Consider the following 7,755-nt stretch of genomic DNA (forward strand, 5'->3'; position numbering starts at 1 on the left):
CAACACCCCGGATGTAACTTTCCGTAATTGTAACTCGAACTCTTGCCATTTTCGGCTATGTGTTATGACATTCCCTCTATGGTTGGGTTTTTGTCTTTTGTGTTGCATTTTGTTCATGTCATGCATTTCATCTCATGTCATCATGTGCATCGCATTTGCATTCGTGTTCGTCTCATGCATCTGAGCATTTTCCCCGTTGTCCATTTCGCAATCTGACACTCCCACACGGACCCGGTGCACCCCTCTTGTCTTGTTTCGTAAGCGGGAGAAAAACGTTCTCGGAATGGGCCAAGATTTGTCAAGTGGCCTTGCTACATCACCGGTAGACCGCCTGTCAAATTTTGTTCCATTTGGAGGTCGTTTGATGCCCCAACAGTTAACCGGGTAACCGCAAAAGCCTCTTTTGTGTTGCAGCCCAACACCCCTCCAAAAGAGCCCAATAACCCATCTAATCCCCCTCCACGCTCTCTGTCATTGGATCACGATCGTGTGGGCGAAAACCGCACCTCATTTGGACTCTCCTAGCTCCCTCTACCTATAAATAGACACCTTCCCCCGAAATTCCGGGTCCAAACCCTAGCTTTTTCCCCTCTCCGTCGTCGAACACTTCTCCTCCACCGACGGACATGTCTGCCCGCCGCCCCGAGCCTACCACGCGCTGACACGTGTCCCGCCGCCGTTCCACCTCCACCGCGGCCCGCAGAGACGCCCAGATATTTAAGCTACAGTGAACGTCTGCTAATGATGCCATGTCACCTCGATTACTATTGCTAATCGCGCGTTAGTTTGAAGCCGATTCAAATTCAAATTCAAAATGAAGCAAACAATATAAGTATTCAAATATTAGAACTAAAATGTTCACCTTATTCTATAAATCCCCCTGATCTCTGTCATGTTGAACCTAACAATTTTTGAACCACCAATTAATCCCTAAGGAACTTTAAAGTGTTTCTTTAGGAAATATTTTGGCCTTCTCAAAATAAATAAACTCTTAAACATTTTCAAGTGGCCTGGGACTTTTTGAGCAGCTCTGGTATGTTACAAAGTAATTATGGACAAAGTTTGAGTTGAAACTCAAATCTTTTGATAGCCAGAGAGATTATAAAACAGAAAATGGAAAAAGCATAAAAAGCAAAAGACTTAACCTACTGTGCACTTGCGGCCTGCTAGCCACAGCGCGGCCCAACCCATCGGGGCTGGCCTTTCCCTTACCTCCCGCCAGCTACAGAGAGGGGCTGAAGGCCATGGCCTTTCCCTTTCCCCCCTCGTTTCCATTCTGGAAAGAGAGCCACCGCAGCCGTCATCGTGCACGCCACCGATCCCACGGCCACCAGGTTCCCCGTCAAAATGGGGCAGGTCCGGGAGCACCGCTGCCTCGTCCTCATCACCTACATGTGCTGGATCAGAGCCATGGACCTGCATCGCCGACGCGCGCTTCTGTCTTCTCCGACGCTATTCGCCACTGCCCCTCGTCGATCCGCTCCACCCCGAGCCTCTCCGGCCTCCACGAGCCCATCTCGAGCTTTGCCGTGAGTGCCCGGTCCTCGGTGACCTCTTTTCCCTCTCCTATGTTTCCCTTAGCCGTAGAACCGTGCTACACCGTCGTCGTAGGCCAACGTCGCGCAAGCCCGGCCGGCCCGCCGTCACCCTCGTGCTTTCCACGACGCATACCGCATCCCGTGTGCGCCCAACGGCCCTCCGTCCCACGCCTGCCTGCTCCCGCACTCCCCGCGGCTACACCGCCCGCCGCACGCACTTCCCCTCCCTGTGCCGGTCGCTCTGCGCCCTCGCCCGGCCCACGCACCACCGCGCGCGCCCGCGTGCTTCCCCACCGCGCTTCGCTCCGGCCCGCGCCCAGCAGGCCCCACCTGCCTCGCTCTGCCGCGCTCGTCGCGTGCAACGGTGACCAAGCCCCATGCCGCGCATGCACGCGCCCTCCTCTCTCGCGCGTCCTCGCCTCGCTGGCTCTGCTTGCTGTTGCTTCCCGTGCGGTCGCCGCCGCCGGCGGATAGCCGCGCCCGCGCCTCCCCCACTGCGTCCGCGCACCCGCGCAGTTCGTGCCCCTGCTGGCTGTCGCCGCTGCAGCGCCGTCTCCGGCCATCACCGCCTCCGTGCCCCGCCCCTGTTGCTCGCGCGCTGTGCCCCCTCACCGTGTGCCATGCCACCACTGGCCCGGCTCCGCTGTTCCCCGCGTCGCTCGACCCCGATTCAGCCGCGCCCCGGACCCATTGACTAGTCAACTGCTGACTAGGGAGTTGACTGGCCCCACTGTCAGCCCCTGGTGCACTCTGGGTGCACTGCACCGGGTGCACATAGAATTTTTGCTATTTAATTTTCATATTAATAATAGATCCAGTAATTCTAGAAATTGGTTTAAACTTCGAAAGATCATATAAAATAAACCGTAACTCGGATGAAAATAATTTATATATGAAAGTTGATCAGAACGACGAGACGAATCCGAATACGCATTCCGTTCGTCCGCCACACATCCATAGCATCGCAAACATGCAACAATCCACCTTTGGTCCGTTTGTTCGAAAACGCGAAACATCGGGAATCCTTTCCCGGATGTTTCCCCCCTTTGCCGGTATCACCTAGTACGACGTTAGGTCACCCCTAGCACCGCGTATTGCCATGTTATGCTTTGTGATGCTCTGATTGCTCTGTTATTTATTGTGTTCCCCCTCCATTACTTCTTTCTGGTAGACCCCGAGACCGCGGTTGAACCAGTGATCGACTACTTCACCTTCGAGGGTCCGTTTCTGTCTGCAGAGCAACCAGGCAAGCCCCCCCCCCTTGATCACCAGATATCACCTATTCTTCTCTCTACTGCTTGCATTAGAGTAATGTAGCATGTTACTGCTTTCCGTTAGTCCTATCCTGATGCATAGCCTGTCTTTGTTACTACTGTTGTTACCTTTACCTACAATCCTAAATGCTTAGTATAGGATGCTAGTATTCCATTAGTGGCCCTACATTCTTGTCTGTCTGCTGTTCTATACTATTGGGCCATGATCACTCAGGAGGTGATCACGGGTATATACTTATATACATCATATATGATACTTGTGGTGACTAAAGTCGGGTCGGTTCGTAGAGTACCCACAAGTGATTCCGGTATGGGTCTGAAAGGACAGGTGGTTCCATCCCGGTAGTGGTGGGCCAGGGTTCCCGACGGCCCCCGACTGTTACTTTGTGGCGGAGCGACAGGGCAGGTTGAGACCATCTAGGAGAGAGGTGGGCCTAGCCCTGGTCGGCATCCGCGGTTGCATCAAAATAACACGCTTAACGAGATCTTGATATTTGATCTGAGTCTGGCCACTGGCCTATACGCACTAACCAACTACGCGGGAACAGTTATGGGTACTCGACGTCGTGGTATCAGCCGAAGCCTTCTTAACGTCAGCGACTAAGCGGCGCGCCCGGTAGGACCGCGTAACGCAACTTCCTTTCTAATGGAGGTTGCTAGGTCTGCTCACCGTCCGCGTACGCAACGTTCAGGTGTGCAATGGGTGATGGGCCCAGACCCCTGCACGCATAGGATTTAGACCTGCGTGCTGACCTCTCTATTGTGCCTAGGTAGGGCTGCGACGTGTTGATCTTCCGAGGCCGGGCATGACCCAGAAAAGTGTGTCCGGACAAAGGGGATCGAGCGTGTTGGGAAATGTGATGCACCCCTGCAGGGAAGTTGATCTATTCGAATAGCCATGTCCCTCGGTAAAAGGACGACCCAGAGTTGTACCTTGACCTTATGACAACTAGAACCGGATACTTAATAAAACACACCCTTCCAAGTGCCAGATACAACCGGTGACCGCTCTCTCACAGGGCGATGAGGGGAGGATCACCGGGTAGGGTTATGTTATGCGATGTTACTTGGTGAACTTACCATCTACTCTCTTCTACATGCTGCAAGATGGAGGCTGCCAGAAGCGTAGTCTTCGACAGGACTAGCTGTCCCCCTCTTATTTTGGCATTCTGCAGTTCAGTCCACATATACTATCCTTTTCCATTTGATACCAATGCATATGTAGTGTAGATCCTTGCTTGCGAGTACTTTGGATGAGTACTCACGGTTGCTTTGCTCCATCTTTTCCCCCTTTTCCTTTCTTCTCGGATGTCGCAACCAGATGATGGAGTCCAGGAGCCAGAGGATCCCGAGGATGTTTCTACATGGAGTTCGACTCCGAGGAGTAGTTAGGAGGTCCCAAGCAGGAGGCCTTGCCTTTTCGACCGTTGCTACTTTTGTGCTAGCCTTCTTAAGGCAAAACTTGTTTAACTTATGTCTGTACTCAGATATTGTTGCTTCTGCTGACTTGTCTATGATCGAGCTCCTGTATTCGAGCCCTCGAGGCCCCTAGCTTGTAATATTATGCGTGTATGACTTATTTTTTTTATAGAGTTGTGTTGTGATATCTTCCCGTGCGTCCCTGATCTTGATCGTACACGTTTGCGTGTATGATTAGTGTACGGTCAAATCGGGGCGTCACAACCGCTGAACCCGCGTGTGGCCCGCTCGGGCCCGGATCCGCGCCGCCCGCGCGCCCTCGCCCGGATCTTCGCCGCTGGCCGTCCTCCGGCGCCGCGCCCCGCCGACCTCGCTGGCAACCTCCTCCACCGCCACAAGTAGCGCCGCCCGTCGTCCATCCCCTCCTTCTCTCTCCTTTCTCTCTCCCCCATCTCCCCGTCTCTCTCTGCAGGACGCCGTCGCCGCTAGGTGCTCGCCGCTGGCCCCATTGGTGCACCGCCGCCCAGATCCGGTGGGAGGCCGCCCCCCACGCTCCGTTCCCGGCCATCCCCGTCCCTCCGGCGAGCTCCCCCTCCTCCGGCCATCTCCTCCGACCCACTCCGGTTGCCGTCGCTGCATCTCCGGCGAGATCCACCAGTCATGCAAACCCTAGATCTGATTCAGAGGTTGATTTTTCCAAGTCCTGAAATCCCTGTTATTTTCATGCCTCCTTCATCATGCCATATCTCCGCGCTCGTTGCTCCGATTCATGCATACGATATGTCAAAATGTTCGTCTCGCAATGCTCTTCATGTTAGTGGCATTTGCATGCATTTTACAGTCCATGTTGATGCCATTATCCTTGTTGCAGTAGTGCTATATGATGTTAACTGCTGTCTGTTAACAGAACTTGATGATTTGTCATTTTCGTTCCATTTTGTGTGTGCATCCTATGAGCATGATGTCTACATATATTATGAGCTCCATAATGCCATATTTACAGGGGTGCAAGTCTTGTATTTTTTTTTGATCTATGTGGTGACTAGCACAAGCATGCAAAGTAGGCTCCATGATGTTGCTATTTTCAGGCACTTTGGATTTCGCGTAGTCCTTTTCCTGATGTTACTTTGATACCATGTAAACTTGTTGCTACCATGAGAATCATGCTTATTTTGAGGTAGTTCGGTAAGGATGTTTTGAACATGTGGTTATGCTATATCCTTTCATGCCTCTGGTTGTAATTATGGAGTACTCTAGCTTGTCATTACCATGCTCTACTTTTGCTAAATATTGTTCCTGGCAGATTGTTAGCATGTTAATCAATATTGCCATGTGTTTTGCTAGTGATCCATGCATCCTATGAACTTGTTCTTGCCATGTTTGGCTTCATGAACATGTATTCTTACTGTTGGTATGCTTGTGTTGTCATGTAATGCTTTGTGGGGAGTGGCATGAGCTTTCAAAGTTGCTATCATGAATCTGTTTCTGCCATGTTCTAAAATTCCACTAAGTCTGAATCTGTTTATAAAACTTGCCATGTTTGCATGGGTGCTACATCATTTTCCATGCCTCTTTGGGTTATTATCAGTAAGGAAGTTTTGTTCTATGTGTTTAGTACTAGCATGCCATGCCTTTTTTGCCATGTTGTTTTCCTGTAGCATGTTGTTTGCTTGCTCTAAACATTGTTTCCTGATATTGTTTTGACATGTTAGTAATTTCTCTAATTCTGTGAAGCTGATATCATTTGCATTTTTGCCATGCTATTTTGAGATTGTTCTAGTTAGAACTAGCAGGAGCATAGTGTTCATGTTTTGAAGAGCTTCATGTGTACTCTATGATCATATGCTTTGTTGCTATGTTGGAGTGCAATAGCTTAGTTTCTTATTGCATTCTAAGTGCTATCATGTTGTTAATCGCATATTTGCGCCATTCTTGTTTTGCTTATCATTTGCAAACCGTGCATCCGTTTCCGGTGATCCTTATATCGATTTCTACCAAAATCACCTCACCTTTCTAGCGGCATACTTGTTATGAAAAGTTGATGCCTTGATCATCGTTTCCCGTCCGGAGCATGCATATGCATTGCAACTCATGTCTTGCATATCATGCCATGTATTGCATCATGTTGCTTGTGCATTGCACCGTGATTGATTGTTGTTCCATTGCTTGTGTTCTTGCTTTGGGTAGAGCCGGGAGATGAGTACGTGAACGAGGAACCTATTGAGTACGCTAACGAGGATCAAGCTTTCGATAACTCTGAGAAAATTGCAGCAAGATGACCATACCCTCGATATAACTTCTATCTTTGCTTGCTAGTTGTTCGTTCTATCGCTATGTCGCGCTACCTACCACTTGTTTATCATGCCTTCCATATTGCCATGTCAAACCTCTAACCCACCTTCCTAGCAAACCGTTGTTTGGCTATGTTACCGCTTTTGCTCAGCCCCTCTTATAGCGTTGTTAGTTGCAGGTGAAGTTGAAGTTTGTTCCATGTTGGAACATGGATATGTTGGGATATCACATTATCTCTTGTTTAATTAATGCATCTATATACTTGGTAAAGGGTTGAAGGCTCGGCCTTTTGCCTGGTGTTTTGTTCCACTCTTGCCGCCCTAGTTTCCGTCATACTTGTGTTATGTTCCTTGATTTCGCGTTCCTTACGCGGTTGGGGTTATGGGACCCCCTTGACAGTTCGCTTTGAATAAAACTCCTCCAGCAAGGCCCAACCTTGATTTTACATTTGACAACCTAAGCCTTTTCCCTTGGGTTCTGCACACCCGAGGGTCATCTTTATTTTAACCCCGCCCCCCCTCCCACGGGGGCCAGTGCTCCTCTGAGTGTTGGTCCAAACTAGAGCCCTTTGCAGCGCCTCCTCGGGGAAACTTGAGGGCTGGTTTTAGTTGTACGGATTGCTCATCCGGTGTGCCCTGAGAACGAGATATGTGCAGCTCCTATCGGGATTTGTCGGCACAGTCGGGTGGTCTTGCTGGTCTTGTTTTACCATTGTCGAAATGTCTTGTAACCAGGATTCCGAAACTGATCGGGTCTTTCCAGGAGAAGGAATATCCTTCGTTGATCATGAGAGCTTGTGATGGGCTAAGTTGGGACACCCTTGCAGGGTATAAACTTTCGAGAGCCGTGCCCGCGGTTATGTGGCAGATGGGAATTTATTAATATCCGGTTGTACAGAACTTGACACTTGACTTAATTAAAATGAATCAACTGCGTGTGTAGCCGTGATTGTCTCTTTTCAGCGGAGTCCGGGAAGTGAACACGGTCTTGTGTTATGCTTGAATGTAAGTAGTTTCAGGATCACTTCTTGATCACCTCTAGCTTCACGACCGTTGTGTAGCTTCTCATCTTACTTTTATTTGCGTATGTTAGCCACCATATTTGCTTAGCGCTTGCTGCAGCTCCACCTTTTTACCACATCCTACCCATAAGCTTAAATAGTCTTGATCTCGCGAGTGTGAGATTGTTGAGTCCTCGTGACTCACAGATACTTCCAAACAGTTGCAGGTGCC

The 7,755-nt window shown here is 50.0% G+C and overlaps 1 long non-coding RNA gene across 1 annotated transcript; it reads left to right on the forward strand.

Moving 5' to 3' along the window:
• The first annotated feature begins 1,225 nt into the window (after positions 1–1,225).
• LOC147981181 (uncharacterized) lies at positions 1,226–4,384 on the forward strand. Its single transcript, XR_015599877.1, has 3 exons — positions 1,226–1,529; positions 2,710–2,784; positions 4,134–4,384. It is a non-coding gene; the product is annotated as an uncharacterized LOC147981181 (long non-coding RNA).
• The last annotated feature ends 3,371 nt before the right edge of the window (positions 4,385–7,755 follow it).

The sequence above is a fragment of the Triticum urartu genome, chromosome 3A (genome assembly GCF_056163025.1).
Source record: "Triticum urartu cultivar PI428250 chromosome 3A, HENAU_Tu73, whole genome shotgun sequence".
Classification (NCBI taxonomy): Eukaryota; Viridiplantae; Streptophyta; class Magnoliopsida; order Poales; family Poaceae; genus Triticum; species Triticum urartu.